The sequence below is a fragment of the Ambystoma mexicanum genome, chromosome 2p (genome assembly GCF_040938575.1).
Source record: "Ambystoma mexicanum isolate Mex_15411 chromosome 2p, UKY_AmexF1_1, whole genome shotgun sequence".
NCBI classification, from domain to species: domain Eukaryota; kingdom Metazoa; phylum Chordata; class Amphibia; order Caudata; family Ambystomatidae; genus Ambystoma; species Ambystoma mexicanum.
Window position 1 is genome coordinate 382,388,472 of NC_090923.1, and position 18,085 is coordinate 382,406,556.

Below are 18,085 nucleotides of genomic sequence, written 5' to 3' on the forward strand. Positions count from 1 at the left end.
CTTGGAAAGATAGAAAGGGAGATTGTGCACAGGTGGCAGGAGGAACAGTAAGTAAGAAAAGTCCAGCAGTACGAAGAGGCAGAGGAAGAGAATAGGAGAAAAGAGAAGTAAGGTAATCGGGGGCAAGACCATAGAGCGATTTGAATACTAGACAGAAGTTGAATTTGAGCCGAGAGTGAAAAGAGAGCACTCCAAGAGAGTCAAGAGAAGGAGATTGAGTCACGGTAGGAAAGCAAACAAAGTGAGTGAATAGGGGAGTGAAAGATTGATTTAAGAGGGGCAACGCGAGAACAGGGAAGACCAAAGAATACAACAGAGTAGTAGAAAAGTTGAGAAAAGACTAGTGAGGAAACCAAGAGCTTAGTGGCATGAAAAGTGAGAAAAGGGTGAATTTTACGCATGTTGTAGAGGTGAAAACGACAGGCTCTTGAGGTGAGTGAGTTATGATGGGAGAAGGAGAGATTAGAGTCAAGGTAAAGACCGAGATTACGAGCAGTAGTTGAAATCAAGAGATAAGAGGGAGGAAAAAGGATAGAAGGAGGAGGAGACGGTGGTGGAAGAAAATTAGCAGGAAAGAAAAGGAGTTTGATCTTTTCGGCATTTAGGGTAAGAAAATGAGAAATCATCCATGACTTAATGGCAGCCAGGCAGGATGAAAGGGTGAGATGGATATCAAGTGTGAGGGATGAGAAAGGAACAAGTTACTTACCTGTAACTTTTGTTCTCCAGCATGGATCTGGCATGGATTCACATGCTCATGAATATTCCCCGTCGTCAGGCTGGGAATCCTCGGTAAAGATAAAATCAGTATCAGTTTCGTTTCTGATCTGTCTTTCTTAGTAGTAACCAATCACTGGTCTCTGGGTCATACTGCCCCCAGCCAATGACTGCCCTCTCCCTAAGACCCGCCCCTGGCAGCCATCCTCAGATTTGGTAGCATGTAAAGTGGCAGTATGACCAAGTGAAGATCCGCAGAGGGGTAGGAGGGAGGGTTCACATGTTAATCCATGCCAGACCCATGCTGGAGAACAACAGTTACAGGTAAGTAACTTGTTCCTTCTCCAGCATGGGGTCTGGCATGGATTCACATGCTCATGAATAGAAGAATGCATAGCAGTACACGCATGCACAATCACGGGAGGTGGCAAGGCTCAATATTAAGCATTACATGAAACTCAACATTAAGCATCTCTTACCTCCTCACCAGGCTCACCTTAAGCGAACAGGTTGCGCAGCACTGCCTGGCCTACTCTGGAGTCCTCCCTGGAATCCCGGTCGACGCAGTAGAATCTCGTGAAGGTGTGAGTCGACCTCCACGGAGCAGCCCTGCAGATGTCCAGCAGGGGCACACCAGACAAGAACGCCGTGATGGCAGCGATCGCTCTGGTCGAATGGGTTCTCGGATGGCCAGGCAACGGTCGGTTTGCCAACCGATGAGTGCATGATGCAGCCGGAGAGCCATCTGGAAATGAAAGCCTTCGAGAGAGCCTTCCCTTGGTTCACAGGTCCAAAGTTCACAAACAGCTATGTTGTCTTCCGAAAACTCTTTGTTCGGTCCACGTAGAACTTCAGCGCTCTAGCTACATCCAGCGAGTGCAAAGTCCTCTCGGCCCGCGACGACGACAACGGGAAAAAGACTGATGACACCAAGGGCTCGTTGAGATGGAAGTCCGACGGCACGTTGGGCATGAAGGAGGGGTGAGTCCTCAGCACCACCCTCGTCTCATGGAAAGTCAAGTATGGAGGCTTGCAGGAAAGGGCCAGAATCACTCCCATGCGTTGTGCAGAGGTGATTGCCACAAGGAACGCTGTCTTCCACGACAGAAACTTCAACGGAGCCGAATGCAAAGGCTCGAATGGCGGCCCCATGAGCCTGGTCAGCACCACGTTGAGCTCCCACGCCGGGGATGCGGCCTTCACCGGCGGAAACGATCGTAACAGTCCTTTCATAAACTCCTTCACCAGGCGATGAGACCACAGGGACGACCGTCCTGCAGTTCTGGTGTATCAGGAAATCACTGCCAGATGTATCTTGATGGAAGCGTGAGCTAGTTCAGCTTTGGCCAGTGACAGTAAGTACGGTAGCACTTGAGGGGCTGAAATCCATAGAGGGTTAATATTCTGTGCACAGCACCAGACAGAGAACCTCTTCCACTTGTGTCCGTAGCAGTTGAGGACGCCCTGCCTTCGCAAGAACCTCTGCAGTCAGCCGGGATATCGTACCCTCCAAACTCTAGTGCTGCAGGAGCCAGGCCTGCAAATTCAGCGACTCCGGGTCGTGATGAAGAATGGCGCCTCCTTCGCTGGAGAGGAGATCTGCGTCCGTCGACAGTTTGACTGGCGGGGACGCCGACAAGTTCAGAAGGTCCGGGAACCATATCTTATCTGTCTCGGCTACCTCGGTGCGACGAGGATCATCCTGCACCGGGACCTCTTGAGCTGGTTGATCCTGAGCAGCAACGGCAACCGCGGGAACGCATACATGAACAGGCCGTCCCAGGGGAACGAGAAAGCATCCCCCACGCTCCTCAGCTGGGGGAACCTACTGGCGAACCTCTGGAGTTTGTCGCCAACACGAACAGGTCGATTTGGGGTTTGCCCCATCACCAGAAGAGATGATCCACTTGATCCTGGCGTAGTTCCCCACTCGTGGCACGAGCGCAGCTCCCTGCTGAGTGAGTCGGCGATGGTGTTTTTTATCCCTGCTAGATGAAAAGGCACCAGAAACATCCCCTGGGCAACGGCCGAGTGCCACAGATCCTGGGCTTCCTTGGACAGGGCTGGGGATCTGGTTCCCCCCTGCTTCCGGATGTAGAACATTGTGGTGGTGTTGTCAGTGAAGATCCTCACCACCCTGCCCTTGAGGGAGGAGAGGAATGACTTGAGGGCCCAGAACACTGCTCAGAGCTCCAGTATGTTGATGTGGAGCAGCCTCTCCTCTGGGAGCCACAGGCCTCTCGCGTAAAGATCTCTGGTGTGCGCTCCCCACCCCTCCAGGGAGGCATCTGTCGTCACTGCCACCTGGTATGCTGGAGTCTCAAAGTCCGTGCCCGCGGCGAGATGCGCGCGGGTGCCCCACCATCGAATTGCATGGCGGAATGCTTCGTTGAGCGAGATCTCGTCCTCGAAGCAGTCCGTCGCTTGCGTCCAACGGGCGTTGAGGAACTCCTGCAGAGGACGCATCCGAAGCCTGCACAGGTGCACCTGATAGATGCAAGAGGACATCATCCAGAGAAGGGACTTGATGGACCTCACTCTGGCCACGTCCGTGGTCAGCAGACGCTGTACCTTGCCCAGGATGGCCTGCATTCTTTCCTCGGACGGTGAGGCCAACTGCGCTACTGTATGGAGCTTGGCTCCCAGACACAGCGCGACCTGCGACGGAACCAGGTGGGATTTGGGGAAGTTGATCGAGAATCCCAGGTCCGTGAGCAGCCGGACGGTCCTTGCTGTGTGTTCAATAGCGAGTTCCCTTGTCCCTGCTCGGATGAGCCAGTCGTCCAGGTAGGGGGTAGATGTGGATCCCCTGCAGGCGCAGCCGCGCCGCCACTGGTGCTAGGCACTTGGTGAACAACCTGGGCACTGACTTCAATCCGAATGGGAGGGCCTTGAACTGGTAGTGCCGCCCTTGGACTACGAACCTGATAAACTTTCAGTGTCCTTTTAGGATGGGGATGTGAAAGTACGCATCCTCCAAATCCAACGACGATAGGAAGTCGCCTTCCTCCAGCTGGCCCAGCACTTGCTGGAGGGTGACCATCCGGAACTTATGTGCCTTGATCCATTTGTTTAGCCGATGCAAGTCCAGGATAGGACACCAACCTCCTGTCTTCTTTCTGACGAGGAAGTACCTAGAGTATACTCCGGAGCCTCTTTGGGACGAGCTCGATGGCTCCTTTCTTGAGCATCGCCCTTACTTCTAACAGCAGTTGAGGGACGTGGTTTTCCTTCCTGGCCACGGGAGGAATTCGGGGCACTTCTTTAGAAATTCCAGAGTGTGCCCGTGGGCCAGGGCATCCAGCACCCAACGGTCGGTGGAGATGGACTTCCACACGCTGACGAACTTTGTCAGCTGGCCTCCCACCCGGGTGCTTCAGCGGGGGCCCGACACGACGGCCGGTTCAGTCTTGCTTCGAAGCAGCCTTGCTGCCCTGGCGATGACGGCAAGATCCACTCCTCCCCTGTAGGCTTCTTGCGATGAGGAGCGGGCCACCTGACGGTAGGTCGAGGAGCTGCCGCCGAATCCTTTGGAGGCACCTTGCTTGCCTACGGAGTTCCGAAAGGGCGGCCGCCATTGCTGCAGAACTCCCAAGGCCTGGGCCGTCTCCGTGTCGGTCTTGATGGAATGCAGCGACTAATCCACAGTCTTTCCATACAGATTGTTCCCATCGAAGGGCATGTCGAAAACCTTGGCTTGCACGTCCTAGTGGAAATCCGTCGCCTTGAGCCACCCTCGCCGTCTAAGGCAAACGCTGTTGCCCAACTGGCGGAAACCGGTGTTCACAACGTCTGTGGACACAGTTATGGCGTGGTCCGACACCACCTCACCCTCCTGTAGGATCGCCAGGGCCTCTGCCCTCTTGTTGTCCGGGAGGAAGTCCAACAGGGGGGCGATCTTGTACCACAATTCCCTGTCGTAGCGGGCCACAATCGCTAGGGCATTGGCCGCCTTAATAATCGTCGGAGCCGACGAGATGACTCGTCGTCCCACAGTGTCCAGCTTCTTTCCCTCGTCGTCCGGTGGGGAAGTTGACGATGAAGCTGATACCCCCCCGCTTTCTTCTTGGCCGCTGCTGAGACGACCAAATCCGTGGTCAGCTGCGCCCTAAGGCACAACGGGGCGGCGTAGGGGACCCAGTACTACTACTTGTACCGGTCCCTCTTGGCAGGTGTCGTGGACGGGTTCTTGAGGAGGGCAAGTCCCTCTTCCCAGATGTCATCCAGCAACAGCACCGCGAGGACCGTCTTCCTTTTGGCCTTGCGCCGTTGGTAGAGGAAGCCTTACTTCTTCTCTTCAAGGCAGAGTTGAAAAAGCTCGGATGCCCTGGCAATCATGGCGTGGAAGGAGCCAATCTCGTCGGGCAGGGAAGCCCAAGGAATCGGAGACAGGAGGCCAGTCCCGTCGTCACCGACATTGTCATCCGTCCCAGTCATGGCCGTGTCCGTTCCTGTGTCATCCCTTGGGATCGGGGAAGGCGACAAAGGCTGAGAAGGCCGTGAGGGCTAAAGGGGCACTAGATAAATTCTCCTCCTCTTGTTCGGAGGGCTTCCCAACGGACCCGGTACAGCTGGCTCGTCCGTCGGGGGTAGGGGCAGTCTCATCCTTATCTCCATGCATAAGGCTTGGATTGCCGTCAAAATGGCTGCCGAGTTATCCTGAGGCTCGGGTTGCGACGGGCGTGCCGGGAGCGGCGGTTGTTCCTCCACGGGAACCTCGTTGTCGTTGCCACCCTCGCTCTCGTCGTCCCCCTCCTCGGGATTCCTCCCGTGGTGCTGGGCCTCTTCCAAATTCTCGGTCAGTTCCTCCTCGGAGGTTGTGTCCGTAACGGCCACCGCCCCCCCCTTTTTCCACTGGGGTCTTCTCGATGGGCTTAAAAGAGGATTCCCTCTGCGGAGGCAGGGAAAATCTGGGCCCCGAGGTTGCCTCCACTGGGATAGCCTCTGCTTCGCCAGGGCGACTCCCTCAATAGAGGCCTTAGCTGGGTGAATCAAGGCCTTCACCTCAGGGGGAGGGTCAGCGCCTCGCTCCCCCTCGGCCGGTTCCTCTGAGATCAACCGGGGCCTCTCCAGAAGCTTAGCCGGGTTCTCGGATTTTCTCTTCCCTGAGCCAGAACGTTGGCGTTGGTGAAGGTGCGCCCTGCCTGGCAGCCGAGGAGCCAAACCGTTCGGCGCTCCCGGTGCCCGTGGATTCATGGTGCTTTGCCTTTTGTTGGGCCCCCATCGCCGGGACACCCTCACAGGACTTAAAAGACCGCTCAGACGACGACTTCTCACCTGCTGGGCTCTTGCCTTCCAGCCAGTTGGCGAGACGGGTCCGGCGATACCTCATCAGCCAATCCGACATGTTAAAGCAAAACGCAGTGTCCTTTCTACACGTACGTTTTGTCCTCATGGAGGCAGTAAAGGCATTTCGAATGCTCATCCTCCTCGAACACATTTTGTAGGTTGCATCCAGGGCAAATCTTAAACAGTTTGCCTGGAGTCGAGCTTCCCTTCTTCTGGGCCATGTTCTTCTCATCCACGAGGTAGGCCTCAGAAACTTCTGGAATCCTCCAAGAAGCGTAACTCGACAAAAACTTCACCCTTGAGGGGTGCATATAAATCCAAAACGGGTCCCCGTTGATCGGAAGTAGAAACGGTGGAGCTTGAGGCTCGATTAAACCGAAAAATGAGATGAATCTCTTTGAAAAAGCACAAAACGCAGTAAAAGCTCGAGAGCTATAGCACAAGGACTCCCAAAACTTGAGCGTGCAGTAAAAAATCTGAGGATGGGTGCCAGGGGCAGGGCTTAGGGAGAGGGCAGTCATTGGCTGGGGGCAGTATGACCCAGTGACCAGTGATTGGTTACTACTAAGAAAGAGATCAGAAACGAAACCGATACTGATTTTTTCTTTACGGAGGATTCCCAGCCTGACGGGGGAATATTCATGAGTGAATCCATGCCAGACCCCATGCTGTAGGAGAGAACGAGCTGAGTGTCAAAGGAAGAGATAACAAGGGCAAGAAAGGAGATGCATAAGGAAAAAAGAAAAGGACCGAGAACAGACCCTTGTAGGACTCCGTGAGCGAGAGAAGGAGACCCCAGGAGATGCCAAAAGTTCGATTAGATAGAGAAGAAAACCAGGATAGTACAGTGCCACGAAAAGCAAATGAGGAAAGAGTCAGAAGCAAAGAGTGGTCCTCTGTGTCGAAAGCAGAAGAAGAAAGGTCGAGAAGAATAAGAACAGAAGAATGCTTCGAGTAGCGAGCAGTGAGCAGAGAGTTAAGTACAGAGGTCAAGGCCGTTTCAGTGGAATGACGGGGACAAACCAGACTGAGTGGGTGGAAGAAGGGATAGATCAGAGAAAAGAGATGAAATTTGTGAATAGAAAATACATCCGAGAAGCTTGAATAAGAAGAGTAGTATAGATACAGGGCGAAAATTTGAGGTAAGAGAAGGATTTCCTATAGGTTTCTTAAGAATAGGTATGATGGTTTCATGTTTAAAGGCCAATGGAAAAGTTGAAGTAGCGAGGCAGATATTGAAAAAGGAGGTGAGAAAGGATACCAAAAGTGGATAGACTTTAGGAATGAGTAATGAGGGAAGGGGATCGCTGGGAGCAGTGGTAGGATGAATTTTGGCCAAAAGAAGGGCTACGCCAGAGTCAGATAGAGGAGTGAAGTTAGAAGTAGTAGTGGGGGGGTGCAGGGAAAGATAAATAAGAAGGGTTATATGAAGGAGATAATATAAGATCTCGGTCTTCGGCTGGGACCTCCCTTTGGAACAGCCTCCCTGCCACTCTAAAACTTGGAGAACCATCTCCGGTTCGGGAAGCACCTCAAGACCTTCCTCTTTTCTTCTGCCTTTGCTCCCCCTCTCCCCTGCTGATCTGTTCACTGTTGGCACCATGCACCTGGCCACCCTCTGTCTTTTGGGCCCAGGTACCTGCTCATCCTGCCACCCTCCCACACTGCCTCTGGGCCACCCCTTGTACTGGGGTCTGTATCTGTACCCATACAGCCCCCTCTTTTTCTTCCTGCACTTATCAGACCTACCTTGTCTGCTGCCTTAAACCTAGCACTTGCAAATTGCTGGCTGCAGTACCACTGTTTGTTGCCTTTATTATTTATTTATTGTTATTTATCTGTTTCTCCTCTGCTTCGCACTTTCCACCTCTCCCCCCTTCCAAGCACTTTTCCCCACCCCCATGCACTTACGCGTTCTCAATGTCACTGGGCCTAGTAAGATCGCTGTTTTGTTCTCCCCTGTTCCTCTCCCTTGTCGCGCTCTGAAACACTTGTGTACGAGTGCGATAGAAATAAAATATCAATCAATGTCCTGACAGAGAATGTACTTTAGAGGAGAAGAAGTTAGCAAGAGCCGAGGCAGTTTGAGATGATGTGAAGAATCCGGTGTAGGAGGAGAGAGAAGGCAGAGTTTGAAAAATAGGGCGAGGGTGTGTGGATTGGCTGTTCAGAAGATCAGAGAAGTAAGTGCACTTGGCGGCTTTAAGGCAACTGTCATAAAGGGTTGGTAGGAAAAGTATGTAGTCTGGTTAGCTGCAGAATGGTCTTTGCGCCAGTGCCTTTTGAGGCAACGGAAAAGACAGCACATAGATGAGAGATGGGGAGAAAGCCAAGGTTGGGCAGGTTTGCGAATGGGTGAAAGGAGGAAAGAGGATAGAGTTGGTCCAGGCTAGAAACAAAGGAAGAAGAGAGGGTGGACATAGCTTTGTCCGCAAAAAGAGTGGAGATGTGAGAAATCTGAACAAGTTACAAATGCATTGAGTTTTCATTGTAGTGACTTGCCCAGCATAAAGCAAGGGGACCAACTTTCAAGTGATTGGATTTAAATCAAACGGAATGTATATCGCCAATACAGCCAGTTTCTTGACATGATGCATACACTGTATTACAAACCTCTGCATGTCTGCCTCTTGATGGCACGGTCTGCAGACCCACTGGACGTTGTCCACAATCAAGAGACATTAGCTTAAATCATCATTCAACATCTCCTGGCACAAATCTGTAATTTCAGAAACATGGACTAGAACTCCCATAATGCACCTGGACAACTCAGTAGCCTAATACAGAAACTCCGACTCAGAATTGTGCACACACAGATTCCTTTATGAACAGAAAGAAAATGCCTTTGAGTGGACTACAACTGGAGTTTTATAAGCACTGGTTTCTCTCAAAGTCCATGCCAGGAATTTCCTGTCGCTTTATATTAGGAGCTCCCAAACCTACACAGGCTGCCTTGTGCAAATCCTGATAAGATAGGATGGAGGGATACCCTGAGTTAGCAAGACTGATCGATTTCAACTTGCCATCAATCTTATACATGTAATGCAATGCACATAAATGTCCACTGACTAAAGCTCATAAACCAATATGTTTGAGTTCTCGATTACCATAAGCACAACGGTTGCCCATGTTAACGTGATTGGTCCTCCGATACACAAGCGTTTAAAAGCAGTGTATTCCTCCCTTGGGTTGACTGACATCGGACTGTTTCTTGCTCCGAGTATTTGAAGGCTATTGCATCATGCAGACTTGCGTTAAGACGTGTAGGAGCTATGTGATAAATCATTTGCAGGCCATAATTAATAGACAAACACCCTGGCTATAACTTGAACACCACCAAATCGGATTTTCGTTCGTACCAATGATTTGACTTGACATTCCAAATGTGGTCATTTTATATTTTTCCCACAGCTTAGTCTCAAAGACAACTCCTGGCTCAGCTACAATATACTGAGTAACCCAATGGGATCCTAGGACTAAAAAACAGCTCCCAGAGGATTTTTTTGTTGCCTTGGCACGATCAACAGAGCACACTCCTATTTGCACCATTTACATATTGTATGCATTGAGGGAGATCATTTGCAGTTCATTTCTTGGCATATTGGCATAAAACGGGTTAGCACGTTTGTGTCTCTACACTAACGTTAAACTCATGAGCACAATGTATAGGTTTCATATCATCAATACATGTTGAGACGAGCTAAGATTGTGTCTTGGTTATTGTTCGGCAGAGTCATTGGTGTAAAGAAAATAGCACAAATAGAGGAAAAAGGAGTATGTTCCTTACCTGTAACGGCTGTTCGAGCATTGATATCTTCCATGGATTTACATGCTTTGAATATTCCCAGCCAACAGGCTGGGAATCCTCAGTAACTGTATTAGCTAGGCTATTAGGCTTTTTTTGCAGCCCATCTACATCCTTTTGGGTGTATTCCACCCCAAGAAATGGGATGTTGTCTATCTAGACTACGCCCCCCCCCCCACAAGGCCATCTTCAGATTCTAACCCCAGAGGGATGAGATCTGGTGTAGTGTAGCCTTTTGCCCTATGTAGTGGTTGAAGGGCGTGTGTGAATCCATGAAAGATACCAATGCTGGAGAACAGGAGTTACAGGCAAGCAACATAACTCCTTCAGCATTGGATCTTTCACCGATTCACATGCTTTGAATAGAGTACACAGCAGTTTATATTGCTGCATAGGAGGTAGCAAGGGAGAAAGGCATACCTTATTGAAACAAGCGTTGTAGGATGGCTCTTCCCACCCTCGCTTCTTCCTTGCCTTGTCCTTCCATACAGTAGTGCTTCATGAAGGTGTACAGCACTGCCCAGGTTGCTGTTCGGGAAATGTCCGCCAGGGGAACCCCTGACCATAATGCTGCTGATGAACCCACTGCTCTGGTAGAGTGAGTCTTTGCAAGGGTCTATTGGCTTGTGTATGTGCCGCTGTGATTGTAGTAGAGACCCATCTTATGTTACCTTGCTTTGAAAGAGGTCGACCCTTGTTAGGAGCCACAAACAGTTGTAATATGCATAGAAAATCTTTAGTCATGTCTATGTAGAATTTCAGAACCCTATGAAAATCTAGTGAACGCACAGATTGTTCTGCTGGGGTAGTTGGATTTGTGAAGAATACCAGTAAGGTTACTTCTGCTTGTAGGTGAATTCTGACATTTTCGGGATGAAGTTAGAATTTGGTTTTAGGACGACCTTGTTCTTCTCAAACACAGGTATGGATTTTTAATGGATAATGCATGCATTTTAGACAATTGTCGAAAAGATGGGACTGCAACTAAAAAAGCTATCTTCCAGGAAATTGCAGAAATGGCTACATGTTTTTCAAATGTGTTTTCCACCTTGCACTGCATATGACTGCATATTCATCTCTGACTACAATTTCTGCACTGTTTATGCTCAAGTGCTTGCATGTTCCTGTGTGTGCATTTTGTTTCTGGCACACTGGACATCGCCCATCATTGTTATTGTGTCTTTAGTGTGGGGGCGGGGGGAGGTGACACTGCCTTGCTAGTTTCTGCCATTGGGTTTAGTCCACCCTGTCCCCTGCACCTGTGGTATGTGAGGGGTGTGGAGGAATTCCTCTTGTCCTGGGAAAGGACTCCAGAAACTAGTAAAACTTGCTCCCCGCCCAACTACCAGAATTTCAGAGCTAACAATCTGGCCTGACCTTTTTTACCCACTTCTCCTATCCAGTAATTTCCATCTCCTCTTTGTCCGTCCTGATAGCTGAAAATCTAGTTACACGCTCGTGCATCATGGGGGTTTGTGGGCTCTGGAAAGTCACTTGTCCCACACCCAACAATTAGCCTCCCCTGGGGCACCAACTGTCTTGCCCCTGTGCTGGGAACCACAGAACACCTGAAAATGTGTGTCCAGCTCGACATCCCATCTCCAACGGAAACCTTGTCCCAGAACAACCAAACAAACCAGGTGCCTGGTCTCTCCTTCCCTGGAGACCACACAGACAAATGCATCCTTGGCAACCACATGTCTTCCTGGGTGGGAGAGACAGCCTTACATAAAGACCTGTGGGGAGAGTACAGCAAACTTTTTGGCTGCTAGCAGTGTTGTGCACCAACTATGTGTGTTGGGGGCAGAGGCTACTGAGGCCCTTGCCCTTCTAGCAGGTACCCTTCCCACTGTCTAGGCTTTTCCTTCTTCCCTGGTTCCTTCCTCCACAACCTTCTCTACTTGTCCACCAATGGGTCTTCTGAACACTCTGTTCCCCCTTGCTTCTCTCTCCTGGCCTCTCAGCCTCTGTCCCACCCGCCTTTCTCTCTGCTTCTCTGTCCCCCCCCTGTGTCTCTGTGCCTGTCCCCCCTCTCCCTGTATCTCTGTATCGGTCTTCCTGTGCCCCAGTCTCTCTCACTCTCCCTGTGCGTCTCTCACTGTGCCTCTGTGCCTGCCTCTCTCTTTTTCCCCCGTCATTATCTCTACCATCCACCACCTCCACCTCCCTCTCCAACCATTCCCTTTCTCCCTTGGTGTCCCTTCCACCCCCCTGCATCCAAGGGTACTCCCCAGGCCCATGTCAGTGTGGGTGCCTAGCTATCCCAGTGTGTCCAATTCATCCTGCTGGTAATGAGTTTACTCCTCTTCCTGTAATAAACCGTCCTGGTTTCTTCAAAGATGTTGGTGCTTTAATTGTGTTCCCACTTTTCAGTACAGCCTTACTGTTATTGCCAGATGGGGGACCAAGTCCACCTGCATACAAAACACCTTTCCACTGGGTCTGTTGACTCCTTGGTCCAAAACGGTGGCCCCGTCTGAGGTCCCCCCTGCGGCCTCCCCCATTTTGGTCTGCCTCCCACTTCCACAAAACAAATGCGTCTGTAATAGCCTTTGGGTCAAACAGAGGTCTCAGAGCAGATAAGACTTTATTTAGGCTCCATTGCGGTGCGACTTTTTTTTGCACAGGGCAAGTAATGAACAGAACTCTCATGAAGTGTTTCACTATGCGAGGAGGGGTACTTTTCCCTACTTCCTGTTGTATCTAGAAACCGCCTGTAGGTGTTCATTAATAGATGAGTGCTACAAACAATCTTTGCAGAATTTGAATAAATATGGAAGAATCTCATGAGGTGCTATATTAAGTGGGTCCAATTGTTGGAAACACCATTTGGAGAAAAGGTCCCCCTTGTAAGCATAAGATCTGTTAGTCTGTTTCGCCCTGGACGATTTCATAATGTGTCTGCATTCTTCTGCGATTGTGAACTGTCCAAAGTCACTGAAGTCAGGAGCAAGGCCTTAAAGTTGAGGGGTCCCAGGTCGTGGTAAAACACCTGCTGATTGCACATTGAGAGTAAGTTAGGATCCTAGCCTAGATGGATCGATGGTCCCGAGAAAGATTAAAGAGGTCGGAGAAACAGAGCCTTGCCCACTTTGGTGCTATTAGAATGATTGTGCACTTGGACGTTGTGATCATTTGCACTACTTTGCGTATCACCTTAGTCGGGGGAAACGCATCAGCAAAGATCCATGATATCGTGAATGCATCTCCTAGGGACCGGGATGTGGGTTTGGCTTGCGAATATGGGACATTTTGTGTTCTTCAACGTGGCGATTGGATCCATGGTTGGTGTTCCCCATCTTGCGAAGATCGTTCCGAGTTTCATATCCACTAGTTGCCTCTCTAGTTGGTCTGCGGCTTTGTTTAATTTCCCCAGCAGGTGAAATGCCTGTAGTTGGATGCTGTGTTTGATAGCCCAGTGCCATAACTACTGAGCTTCTGTTGGCAGTGTTCTTGAATTCGTACCCCCTTGTTTTCTAACATAATACATGGTGGTCGTGTTGTCTGAACACTCTGGCAACCTTGTTCGCACATGACACCACCTTCAGTTCCTGGGAATCGATATGGTGTTTTGTCTTTGCAGCGCTCCTATGGCCCTTTGATAGGCGATGGATGTGTGCACCCCACCTATCAGTGATAGGTCTGTGACCAGGGTTTCTTGATAAAAGGGTTCCAAGAACAGCATCCCCTTGTAATGCGAGACGGTATCAACCACCATCACATTCTTTTCTGTTAGTAGTGGAGTCACTGGTAATTTGTCATTCCCAGGTTGTGTCGTTTGAGAGCACTGATCCACCAGGTATTCTTGCAGTGGTCGCATCTGCAGTCTGCAATGTCGGATTAATGATATGCAGGAGGACATGGTGCTTAGAAGCTGCATGCACGTCCTGACCAATACCTTGACGCCTGTGCAGAATTTTGCTATCAAATGGGGTATTGTCTGCGTCTTTGCTAAGGATGGTCAAACTCATCCTTCAGTGGTGTTGAATTGGGCTACTAGGAACACTAAAGTGTTTGATGGCTCGTTGCAAGACTTGTCTGTTTATCGCAAATCCTAGGCATGAGAGGGTGCTAGACACCTGTCGGACTGCTTTTTTCGTATCTGTCTATGACGGTGCTCATATTAACCAATCGTCGAGATAGGGGTATGCGTGGTATTCTCAGTGATGCAGCCACTGGAGCTATGCAATTAGTGAATGTCCTGGGGGCTGAGCCCAATCCGAATGGAAGGACCTTGAATTGATAATGGTTGGCTCCTACCACAAGCCTGAGTCACTTCCTGTGTACCTTCCAAATTGGAATGTGGAAATACACATCTTTGAGGTCCAGTGATGCTAGGAAGTAGTTTCCCCTTACTGCCTTTATTACGTCAGTCCAACCCGTTGAGGTTTGAACGTGGGGTCTTGGGAGCGATGGGAGTGTAGGATTGTTTAGCGTGTTTTGGGAGCACAGAGTACAGCACCACTGCACAGGATCAATGTATAGCATGTTTTGTTTTTTTTTTTTTTTTTTTAAGTGCAGCGCCACTGCATGGGTTTGATGCATTGATATAGTGTGGTACAGCAAGACATGTGTTATTGAGCATTTTTTTTTATGCAGCGCCACTGCATGGGTTTAATGCAATTGCTTCAAGCTATGTGTTGCCAGTGCAACCTATGGACATGTAGATGAAAACAGGCTATGCAGTAAAAAACGATTTCCACATTTAAAATGCAAATAATTTTTTCACAGTTAAAAGCATATTTTTACCTGAAATTCCTCTGTTGCAGGACACATTTGAGGATTAATGAACTAACCTCATTAACAAAAAACTAACACGCTAACTCATTAATAACAATGTTCTCCAAGTGCAAAATGAATGGAAAATGACAGGCTCTGAAAGTCATTTTAAAAGCACATTCAGATTTTTTTTTTTTGCTTCTATCTGCGCTCTGTCCACAGTAACTGCATGAAGCAAAGACCTCGAATAAGCAGGAAATCAGTTTGGTTACAGTTGCAACTGTATAAGCCAAGCCATTGTGTGCAGAGGGTGGTTAGGGCATGATAGAATTGTATTGGTTAGGTTCCTTTGGTAGGAGGTAACCAGAGTTTTCTTGTATAATCTCGAGGAAGAAGCTAGGGAGAGACATCTTGACACAGCTCGGAGGAGGACTGGGTTGATAGCTGGGGATGCCAGATTCCTAAAGCAGATTCAACTTGGTTGCAGAGACTGGGATTTCCAATCAACAGGTCCCAGTTTGAGTGACAGCAAATGCTTGTCCTTGCTGGTTGAACCCCTCCAGAAGGCGACCAGCCAAAGAAGTTACATGCTGAATAAGCCTGGTAATTATCTCGCTGAAGTGTGGGGGCTGAGTGTGTGCGAAAATATTCAGTCAGTGTAGGAAAGGAGATTCCTGTGCTTTACCCACGTGTTTAATGTTGCTAATTGAATTCTTGTTCCCCGCCACTCTCTTCTCAGTGTATAACAAATAATGCTGTTACTGTGCTATTTCATTTATTTCTGTAAAAGAGTGAGATCGTGTTTAAATGCAACTTTTATAATACACAAAATATCTGAAAGCAGACGAGTGCTGTGTTTTATTTTCTCTTTCCTTTGTGCATTTACCAATACAGTGCTGATCATGTGGGGAGATGTTTAGACAGTGCAATTGTCATTTTTAAGGTAGCTAAAAATAAGATTTGGCTGCAGCTGTGCGCACAATGTCATTCAGTATGAGCAATTATAACTAACTGTGTGTGTTGTAGTCTGCCGGAGGTCTAGGAGTCGGCAGAAAGGGAGGCCCGGGACATAGTTCACTACTGTATATAAGTTAGTGAAAAATACCACATGTAGCTCATTGTTGTAGATAATTCAGTGAGAATTGCCCATGGTGCCACACTAAAAATGAAAATGTTCCTGAAATGCAAGCCTCAGGTCTCGCTAGTGATTATACGAAAAATCTATACAAAAATAAGGGGTTCTGGATATTGGGGCCACAAATAAAACAAAGGAATTATGCTCACCAAAAATACCACCAACCACGCATACCAACCACGCATACCAACCATGCAGGTCTGTGTACTGAAATAATGCATATCCACTGTATTATTATTATACCTGAATACAAGGAGTGATTGTTGGTAAATTATTTTTTGGCGGTAATAAAATACCGCCAGGCCCCAAATCTACACAAAATACCCAACAGGAGTCAGGCTGCTTCGGTTTCCTACCTCTCGAGGTAGACATTGTCGGTCATCCTCTAGGAGCTGTCTTATTTATCCTTTTGTTTGTAAGGATGGAATCTTCTATAACCTTGGTAGTAGGTCTGTGAGTAGAAAGACACTTGTTGGTAGGACTTTCTACATCTGTTTGCAGTTGTTGAGCAACCCCTGGCTCCTCGAATTGAGCAAAAGTGCACTGAGAGTGGTTAACGACCTTGCAATATATTTGTCTGTCTTATACGCTTTTAGCACCTTGTCAATTCTGGGGCCAAAAGTTGTTCTCCCTCAAAAAGCATATCTAATACCTTTGTTTTCACAATTGGTCTGAAATCAGTGCGGTTTATCCACGATTGTCTTCGTAAGATGACTATTGCGGATTTGTTTGAACCCTGTTTCTGCTATATCAACAGCAATGTTGATGGCATGATTCAATGGGTCTTCCCCCTCTCACACAATATCCAGGGCTTGTTCAGCTTTTTCTCTGCCAAGTATTCCAATAGTGGTGTTATTCTGTTCCACATCTCACGGTCATACCTGCAGATTGCCAGTGAATTTGTTGCCTTTAACTGTTGTGGAACCTGTTGCCAAAATGTTCTTGCCAAAGGCATCTTGTTTCACGCTGTCATTATCTGGAGGTACAACGCACTTCTGTCTTTACGTGTTGTATTTCCTTCCTGCTGCCACCTACACTACGTGTCTGGAGTTGGTTGTGATGTCAGGTATTTTGGGGACACATCTGGTGCCCAGAATTTCTTCTCCAAACATCCTTTTATTGCTGGCTCTGAGAAAGGTTTTTTCATAAGCAGCATGCCTTCCTCCCAAATGTGATCTAGAATGCGGGGGGACATCACTGTTTTTCCATGTTTTTGCATTAAGTAACAGAAGAAGCAATTCTTCTATACAGAGGGAACCTGGCCATATTATTTGCATGCCTTTTGTACTGTGATGTGGAAGCCACCCATTTCATCCAGTGGTGAATGGCAAGACAATTCATCAGATACCTGGCCAGGCCCATGTCTGTATCCTCCCTATTCATGGTCCAGATATGGTGATTGTATTGGTCTTGGAGAAAAGCCTTGTGTTCTCACCATTCTCACTGGGCTTCCCAATTGATCTCTCGGTCTATGCCTCATTGGCTTTATAGTCAGTTCCTTTGATGGTGATTTTCTACGCTAGTTGGAGTATCCTTAGAGTGACCATTTCCATGTTCTTGTGGGTATTCTTTGGCAGGATTTTGGGCGATCCAAGAAGGACCCTGTATCATCTCTGGTGCTTGCGCTTGCCCAGCCGGTAGTCCATTATCCAACTGCTGGAGTAGAGACTGCAGCATGGACAATATCTGTAGTGATAAAGATTGTGGGTTAAGGAGAGGGTCTGTCCACTGGGGCAAGTCTACAGGTATTGGTAACCTGAATCCGTAGGTCCCGGCGCCAGTCTTGGTCTTGGGGATGCATCATGTGTTGAGCAGTGTACCTCATCCAAGAATGGGGGGGTGAGTGTTCCTGTTCAAATTCCGAGTCAATCTGGTGTTCCAATATTTGTTCAGGTAATATTGAGGAGACTGGGGACAAGGATGGTTCCCTGTTTTCGGGTATAATGGTTTGTTCATCCATTCTCTTGGGTGACAGCAAGTCTGAGTCGCAGTTTTACAACCATTGGCCTTTCTTCTGTTCTTCCAGAATCTTCAGCAGCCCCTGGTTTACTTTTATATGATTTCAGTGGTTGCTTTCCACTGGATTTGTCTTTTGAGTTGATTTGACCGTAATGTTTCCAATTTTGCTTCTCCAGTGTCTTTGCTGTGTTTCGCAATTCCTTTTTATGTGCCAATCAACGAGGATGATTTTGTATCCTTTTTCATTGTCTCTGATGTAGACGATGGTATCGCCAACAGAGATTGTAAAGGTGTTGGGGATTTTCCATTCACTGTCACGGTCAGTATTTCCCTTTTCTTAAATTGATTGTTCAGCAGGTTCTTCGTGGACAGTGGTGCCGTTGACAGGCGCGTCGACAATGGGGTTATCTACGAGGGTTTCTTGGCTATAGTGGAGACGGCTGTGATCGTCTACCAAGGTC

General features: G+C 48.6%; 1 protein-coding gene across 2 annotated transcripts in view; it reads right to left on the reverse strand.

Moving 5' to 3' along the window:
* The window catches only part of PTPRG (protein tyrosine phosphatase receptor type G), a 1,528,043-nt gene that overhangs the window by 920,997 nt on the left and 588,961 nt on the right, over nt 1–18,085 (reverse strand). The gene's annotated exons all lie outside the window — the stretch shown is intronic.